The 9,038-nt window shown below is 29.4% G+C and overlaps 1 long non-coding RNA gene across 1 annotated transcript; it reads left to right on the top strand.

The window, feature by feature from the left end:
- The first annotated feature begins 6,605 nt into the window (after positions 1-6,605).
- On the top strand, positions 6,606-7,982 carry LOC133329793 (uncharacterized). The gene is made up of 2 exons (XR_009754321.1): positions 6,606-6,830; positions 7,751-7,982. It is a non-coding gene; the product is annotated as an uncharacterized LOC133329793 (long non-coding RNA).
- Positions 7,983-9,038: the final 1,056 nt, after the last annotated feature.

Below are 9,038 nucleotides of genomic sequence, written 5' to 3'. Positions count from 1 at the left end.
GCTGTGTGACGTTTCAATGGAACATAACATTGTTGATGTAATCGAGCGAAGTATTCAAAAGCTTACTCGGCAAGATTGTTATAACTACGTTATGGACATGCTTTTGAAAATCCCACAAGCTGCAAGTCGGGAACCCCTTCATTAAGATAAGCAGTTACCTTATCATCAACAATTTATTAAGTCAAATATGTATTTCGCATTTAGGACCGGGTATTCAATTCTTGTTCTTAAATATTTATTTATTAAAAAGTCAAGAAATACCCCAGTGTGTATTACTATTTATTTAGTTTTATGTAGTAAAGATATTAAATGAAATCACACCGAATTAAAGAATATTTATGTTAATTACATAGCCATACAACTATATTTGTTAATATTCTTTGATTTAATTTTAAAATATTGGTTTAAAATTTGTGCAAATATTATATTTCCTTAGATAAGAATAAAGGTTTCATTTAATTTGGAAAAAGTTTCATTCTATTTGTAAAAGGTTTCATTTCAATTGGAAAAGGTTTCATTCTATTTGTAAAAGGTTTCATTTCAAGTGGAAAAGGTTTCATTTAATTTGGAAAAGGTTTCATTTAATTTGGAAAAGGTTTCATTTAATTTGGAAAAGGGTTCATTTAATTTGGAAAAGGTTTCATTTAATGTGGAAATGCTATATATGTCATTGCTTAATGAAGTATTGGAATGGTACTGAAATAGTCACGGGGGTACTACGGTACATTTTTGGGTAAAAAGGTACTGAAAAAATTACTATTGTACTGAATTTTCCATCCCTGGGAAGACACAAAAAAAAATGCGAATCGTAGGTGCAATGAACATCCACAACACAAAATAAAAATCCTGTGCAATGGTAAGCTACCCTTAGTGGATGAAACTGAAATACTTATGTTTGCGGTGTAACAAAGTGAATGAGAATTATATGGTAGTGTAGAAGACGCGGGTAAATTTCAATGTTTTCATTGTTGATACTCATAGGGACGTCATGCGAATTCGTTGCTATGGTGGATTGAGCGATCGTAGGTGTATGTATGTGACTTTTATCACGTTACAGTTTCATTTTCTCATGGCTGCAATTCAACAAGGCTTAGTCCCCATATGCAAATCCATCCTGGTGGAGCTTAGCGACAAATATATTAAACAGCATACTGTCAGAATTCTAGTGGTGGATTTTAATTGAATTTACCCAGGTGGCCTATGTGTTACTGTTAGGTAGTATTTAAAAAATGCCTAATTAATGACAGTAATACGGCACATGAACTTTTAAAATATCGTTGACAATTTGCAAAATAAAAATATTTGAATTTTAAATTATTTGCTTGAGATTTCATTAACATACAAAATACACAATCATATAATCTTTTGTTTTTTTTTTCTATTTTCAATTGTTTAAATTTTAAACTTGCTTTTATCTATTGTTTATTATTGTGCTACATCAATGCCATTTATTTATATATTCAGCTAACCCAAAATGTTTGATAACAAAATTACTTAGCTAAATTCTCATGCCAATAGAAATGCATAAACAAAAATTCCATACCCAGCAGAATTCATTCAACGTATAATATTAATAAACTAAAACTAAGCTTAATTGACACTGAAAAAAAGTAGACATTATTCATACACTGAAAAAAAGATCTGACACAATTTACAAGGTGTATAAAATTAAGATATAGACAATCCAGTAGTCATCTGTCCAGTAATGAAATTGAAAATAATTTCAATACCAATTAATGTATATTCCATTAAGAAAAACATATTAAAAATGTATTTGTGTAATAAAAAAATTAACATATTTTCTTTTCATTATTAGACAGATTGTGTTTAATTATTTTTTGTTTTGTTTTAATTATCGAATAATGCGGACAATCAACACCTACATTATTACATGATATGTTTGTCTTGTAATTTATTTGTAAAACAAAAAACAATAACTTTTCTATGGATTTTTTTTCGACTTCTTTTTCCTGGTTGTCTGCCTGTCCATATGTAACTGCGTCTCTTTGTGTTCCTTGCTCAATCTTCAAACCTATAATGAAAACACCAATTCAATTGACCTGCAATTCAACATCCTCCATAAAACTAACAACAACAACAACAATGGAATGAATTGTTATCATCAATAACGACCAATAACAAATGCCTCTGTTTGTTTGTGTTAATGCCACTCCACCCAACAGCCCGTAAGTATCAGCTATCAAATTGCCTTCTAGTCTATCGCTCACATCCTGTTGTACTATTTCATAATTCTATGCCATTGAATGTTGTGAAAAAACATATTAAAAAAATAAATACAGTAAAAACTGTTATTGGTGGTTGACCTCTCACAAGTGGACACCTGTACCTATATATCCCAAGTGTGGATTAATTCAGATTATATTTTAATTCGCTTTGCTATATAATCTTTTTTGTTTTTAATAATTTACTTTGCGCTTTAAAAAAATTGTTGGTGTCCATTTGTGGGTGGTTCCACTGTATGTTCATCCTTTTTTGTATTCTTCTCTTTCTTATAGAATAAAATTTCGTTGAGTTTGTTAATTTCATTTCATTTTTTTAGTATAAATTTAAATATCTTAATGCGGTTATTAGTAGTTTTTTAAGTTCATTCATATGCAAACTCCTTCATAAGTATGTGGTAATTTCAAAAATATTTCATAATTTAAATAAAATTATAATTTGAAAAATATTTTTAATTTGGCAAAGGTACATGTTCTTTTTACAGATCTTTAATTTCCTTGTGAAATATATATATATTTCTATGACAAATACATTTTCATAGGTTAATTGTCAAATCGAATAAAAATGTAAATACTCTGAGTAATTGCGGTTTGTGTCATAATTAAACCAGTAAGGAAAGTTCAAAAGTCGGACGCGGCCGACTATATGATGCCCTTCACCACATTAGGTGAGAAGCTAATTTTTTGAAATCGAACAAAATTATGTATGGGAGCTATATGTAAATCTGGACCCAATTGAGCACAATTTTATCTCGATACGAAAGTATATAAGGGTTATATGGGAGCTATATCTAAATCTGAAAGGATTTCAACAAAACTTTACAGACATAAAACGAAATATGAACCGATTTCCACAAAACTAAACACAAGTCTAGACTCAATTTAACATTTTATGCAAAATTTCGTTTCAATCTGACAAATAATGAGAGTTTAGATCTATATCTAAATCTGAACCAAAACTTAACATACGTCACTTTAGACTCAATACAGTACGGTATTCCTAATTTGTGCACCATTTACAGAAAATTGAACGAGCTATACCTAGATCTGAACCGATTTCAACGAAACTTAACACTTGTGATTCTAGATATAATTCAGTGAACTATTGTGGAATCGGACAAATCTATATATCGGAGCTATTCTAAATCTGAACCGATTTACAATTTCTATAAGGTTCTTGTCAACATAGGCTATTATCTCTGTCCATTCTGTTGTTATTGATATATTTTAGAATCAAATATATTTTGTACAACTCGAACAATCGGTTTGATGTAATAAATAACACTGTGCAACACAAAAAATAATTACCAGGAAATTCCAACAGATTATGAGAGAGGCAAAAAAAGAAGACACGTGTATCGGCGTTTTGAAAGTTTACGTCGGGAGGTAACCTTAAAAAGCGGGGCAATAATCTCCTTTTCAAGAATTTTGATAATTTTCGAATTATGATTTCATGAAATCCTTGCATTTTAGGTATATAGTGTCTTCGGCAATATTAATGATAAAATACCGAGGAATTTTTTGGTATACAACATTAACCCTAAACCAACACTTTGAAGGGTCCCCTTTTCCAGAAGTGATTGAAAACTCTTTCGAAACGTGGTTAAAGCTTCTCAGAATACTCTACAGAAATGTTTGCCATAAAGTTTTACTATAAGTTTTAGAATAGACTAAAACTCAAAAATCAGCCTAAACGTAAAAAATCTTAAAAAAAAACTCACTTTAGGGTTAAAATCGCACTTATTGCTAGTTTTTACCAAATTTTCCCACAAGATGTCATTTTAGAAGGATGGTATAAGGAACAAAAATATTCTCCATCAATTTTTAGCATTAGTCACGGAACAAGAGAAATCCGTATTAGAATATATAGTCATACATTTGGAGCAAAAACTCAAAATGTTATTGTATTTTTTTTTCAAAGTCATTTCTCAGTATTTTTTTCGATAAAGTACATTAAAGTAATATGAAACTTAATTTTAGGTATATAATGTCAAAGAATAAAATTCAAGTCTCTTGAAGTGGATTTTGACGTAGAATATTTTATTCTTTGAAATTAAGTTTCATGTTACTTTAATGCACTTTGTCGCAAAAAATACTGTGAAATGTCTTTGAAAAAAAATACAAGAACATTTTGAATTTTTGGTTCAAAATGTATGACTGTATATTCGGTACATACATTATATATACAGATTTCTCTTGTTCAGTGACTTATGCTAAAAATTGATGGAGAATATTTTTGTCCCTTATACTATCCTTCTAAAACGACATCTTGTAGAAAAAATGGGTAAAAACTAGTAATAAGTACGATATTGTATACCAACATATTCCTCGGTATTTTATCAGTAATATTGCCGAAGACACTATATACCTAAAATGCAAGGATTTCATGAAATCATAATTCGAAAATTATCAAAATTCTTGAAAAGGGGAAATATTGTCCCACCATTTTAGATTACTCCCGACGTAAACTTTCAAAACGCCGATACACGTGTCTTCTTTTTTAGCCTCTCTTTCATAATCTGTTGGAATTTCCCGGTAATTATCAAAAAAATAAATAAATTTGTCGCACAGTGTAATTTGATATAATTAAAATTTCCTCACATATTACAAACATATTCCAGTATTCTTCAATAAAGCCCTTCGAAATCGAAGTTGTTATACCCTTCACCACACTGTGGTACAGGGTATTATTTCTTTGTGCATATGTTGGTAACAGGCAAAAGGAATCGAGATAGACCCATGATTCCTTTTGAGAATGTGCATAGAATCTCTTTCTGAGTCGATTTATGCATGAGTCCGTCCATGTATTTTTGTGAACAAAGTATAGGTCGCATTTATGATCAGATTTGAATGAAATTTGGCACATATCTCTTATTGGCTCAAGGGCGAACCTTATTGAATTTGAAGAAAATCGGTTCATATATATAGTTTCGTCCGATTTTATGCAAATGGGGCACCATACTGCCAATATTGATCCAATTGAGACAAATTTTTACACAGAGTACTGAATTAGGTCCAGATTGATGTATGCGAAGTTTTGTTTGGAATCGATTCAGATTTAGATATATCTCCCATATATAGTTTTATCCGATTCTATGTGAATGATGTACCAAACTCCCAATATTCGTCCGATTAAGATAAAATTTTACACAGAGTACTGAATTAGGTCCAAATTTATGTATGCGAAGTTAAGAAAGTTGCGAAAATTATTATCACTAGAATAATTTTTTAGAAAAAGTGTGTAAAAAATGACCGGTTACAGGGTTAAAGACCTGTGTTTATGGCCCCAGAATACCTTCTAATTTGAATCAACAAAAAACATAAACTTTACACCACTTTGATTTTAAAAACGTTTTACAATTTTTTTGACCCACGGAAAGCATTTCATTTTCTACCTTTCGCCGATAACCATGACCCTCCTTATTTGATTTGCAGCTCTAGCGATATTTGCAATAAATATATTTGATCCATGTGTACAAATATTTTCACTTTCGGGCTAAAAATTATTTTAAGCACAAAAACAAAAATGTGATTTAGAAAATTTATTTAAATCAGTACCATAATTTTGGTCAATTGCAATAACATTTAAAAGTAAATAATATTTTTGAAATTACCCATATTATATACACATGTGTACACATTAACATACCTACCTATCTATATACATGTGTATTATTTATGATTTACTTCTATGGATTACTTTTAACAGTAATTTTGTGTATCTTTTTTCCATTCCTTTTTTTATGTGCTTTTTTGCTGTAATTAATTTTTGTTATTACATATACATATATGTGTCTATTTGTCTATGTGTGTAATCTTACTTCGCTGTATACTTCTATATAACTATAAAAATATATCTGTATGTATGTACTACCCTTACCAATATAACGTAAACAAAACCAAATGCCATGTAATACGCATTGACATACATCTTTAATTGTTCGATAAATATATATTTTTTTTTTTTTTACATTTTTTTTTTTTTTTTTTTTTTGTAATTAAATAAACTTTTATATACACAACAAATGTCTGTGTTATTGTTGTTATTATGATTTTTACTAATTCATATAATCTACTAATATATACTAATCTACTAATATTTAATTTTTGACCAACAAAATAAATTTTTATACCCAACTTTTACTAATAATAAAACTAAATAATTATTATATTGTACTCGTATATTTTGATGCATTTATTTTTGGTTTGTTCTTGTTATTGTTGTCGGTTTGAAATTTTTAATGATTGTATTTGTATTTTTTTTTTCGTTCGTTTGTTTGTTGGTTATTCTAAAATGATTCCTGTTTTATTATAATTGGCCTACATATAAACCATATATATGTGTATATATAAATATATATACGTGCGTGTACGTTTCGTACGCACACTTTTCTGCTTTGAACGTGCTTTACTCTCAAAATACATAAATTTCGAAATTATAACAAAAAGTTTTTCAAATTTACTGCCGTCTATCAGGGTGAAAAGAAACGTGACACCGGTGGACCCAATGAGATTGTTGCCTGTACAACCTGCGGTGGCAATAGTGGCACCCCCTGTACACACTCGGCCAATAATGGTTGCGCCACAGAGGTAAGTAGATTATGATCACACAAAGCAAAGCAACAACAAAAACAAACAAACTAAATTTAAAACTTGAAACACAATTAAGAAGTTATTTTTATTGTTTTCCAGGAAGAAATAAAATAGAAATAGTTAATTATAAAAAGTAAAATTTTATTACATTTAAGTAATCACTTTCATTTGCATAACAATCAGCTACCTATGTTCTATTGTTTCATTATGTATTTCTCATTTCGACCATATCACACAATCTTGGCCACATATATTAGTGTGAAGTCTCAGGAGTATAATTGTATGTATTGGGTTGCGATAGGACATCAACGTCCTTATCGTAATGTACCTAATACACCTTAAAGCTTTCCATTTGTATACTCTCAGATTTCTCGGTTTCAAAAAATTTAATTTTTTATTTTGATTTAATTTGAAACTACATATATGCATAAATTTTCATAAAAATCGAAATAAATTTATTGTGTTAGCATCAGTGAAAATATATGTTTTAGTACCCAAGTGACACAGTACGAAATTAGTTTTAGAATATTTGGAAAATATCCGCTTGCTTTCATTTCTGAGTGTCTTGCACATATTATCCATAAATAATATTCGAACCTTGAAAAAATGTTTAAAAAAGTACATACCAATGTCAGGATAATTGCCAGGATATGCAATTTATCATAGACTTAGGTATATAACATGTATATGTCCGTCTGTCGATGCTGGTATTAGCTGGACTATAACATGATATTTTGGAATTTTAGTGTCACATACCTCCAGGCAAGCCAATATTGCCAATTTTAAGTGTCAGTCATATAGATAGGTAAAACTTAAAATCGTTATAATTAAATCTCATTTTATTTAACCACATTCTTAATAATTATTGATGTATTATATTTCACTTTCATTTTCTCTTATCTTATCTTTTTTTCCAGACTTGCTTTGTCCAAGTGCGCAAGAAAGAACCGCCACATCCAATACGTATCGCAAAAACTATAGATGTAATTGCTAGGATTACGTTTCCAACAGCATACGCCATTTTCTTAATATTCTTCTTTGTCCACTATAAAGGTTTTTCATAAAATTAACGAAGCAGCAGCGGCAGCGGTGCAAGCAAACAAAAGACAACAAAAATCAATTAAAATTGAAACTCAAAACAAAACAAAACCAAAAGGAAAATCGATAAAACAAACGGTATTTCTACTGCCGAAATATATACTCATCAGCAACTACATCATCAACTACGTAATTGGAATAAAATAATCAGCAACAAAAAATAAGAAGAAAAAATAAAAACGAAATAAAAAAGCCCAAGAACAAAAAAAAAACAAAGTGACAGCAGCGATGACAAGAACAACAAAAATAACCACAAGAACATTTTTTTAAAGACAATGCAAATGCAATTCAATTCTTTTTTTCAATTGTTTTAAGAGATTTTATAATTATATATATATAATAGTTAAACAGAAATATACAAACACCCACACATTCATATTTTTTCACACACACCAGTAATGCCATCGGAGAAACATCATGGGGACTTTTATTTATGCAACATGTGAAGAACAAGTTTTTAAGTTTTCCTACAAAGTTTTAGTTATTAATTGTCGTATTCAAATTACTTTGAAAAAATGAAAAGAATTTTTGTATTGTAAAAATTATTTGTAATTTTTACCTCTGAATGAAAAAGTTTTCAAATGTATAACAGATATTATTAGCAACGTTTATTTGAGTAAACCACAAAGTGATCTAAAGATGAATACGTGTTCAAAGCTGAGTTCACCTAATATATATTGCCACAATTAACTCGTCGATTCTTTTTATAAATATCTCACTAAATACCATTGGTATAGCACAGTTTAAAAGTGGAAGCATATTTTACAGGAGCCTTATATATCTGTATGGTCGAGGCCGCCCATGTAACACTCCACTGCTAATCTTCAAAGCAAGGCGTCTAATGGAGGAACATAGAGCGACTCGAAAATATGCCTTTAATCGCTAGAAGTAAAATCTACAGTATTTTTAGAAGGAATTCAAAACATTTCAATTATAATTCATGTCAATTCATTTTTAATTCCAGAATTCCATTTGCATTTCGAAATATTTCAATATTAATTCGATGATTCGATTTGTACTTGAAGTTATTCTTATTGTAACATTTCATTTGAAATTCAAACTCTTTCATTCGTAACTCAAAACATAATGAAAAGCAATTCGAATCAA

The sequence above is a fragment of the Musca vetustissima genome, unplaced genomic scaffold (assembly GCF_032173495.1).
Source record: "Musca vetustissima isolate MV318-11 ecotype Yass unplaced genomic scaffold, APGP_CSIRO_Mvet_v1 utg351987, whole genome shotgun sequence".
NCBI lineage: Eukaryota > Metazoa > Arthropoda > Insecta > Diptera > Muscidae > Musca > Musca vetustissima.
The sequence above is the reverse complement of the archived record's forward strand: the minus strand, read 5'-3'. Positions and strand labels throughout refer to the sequence as shown.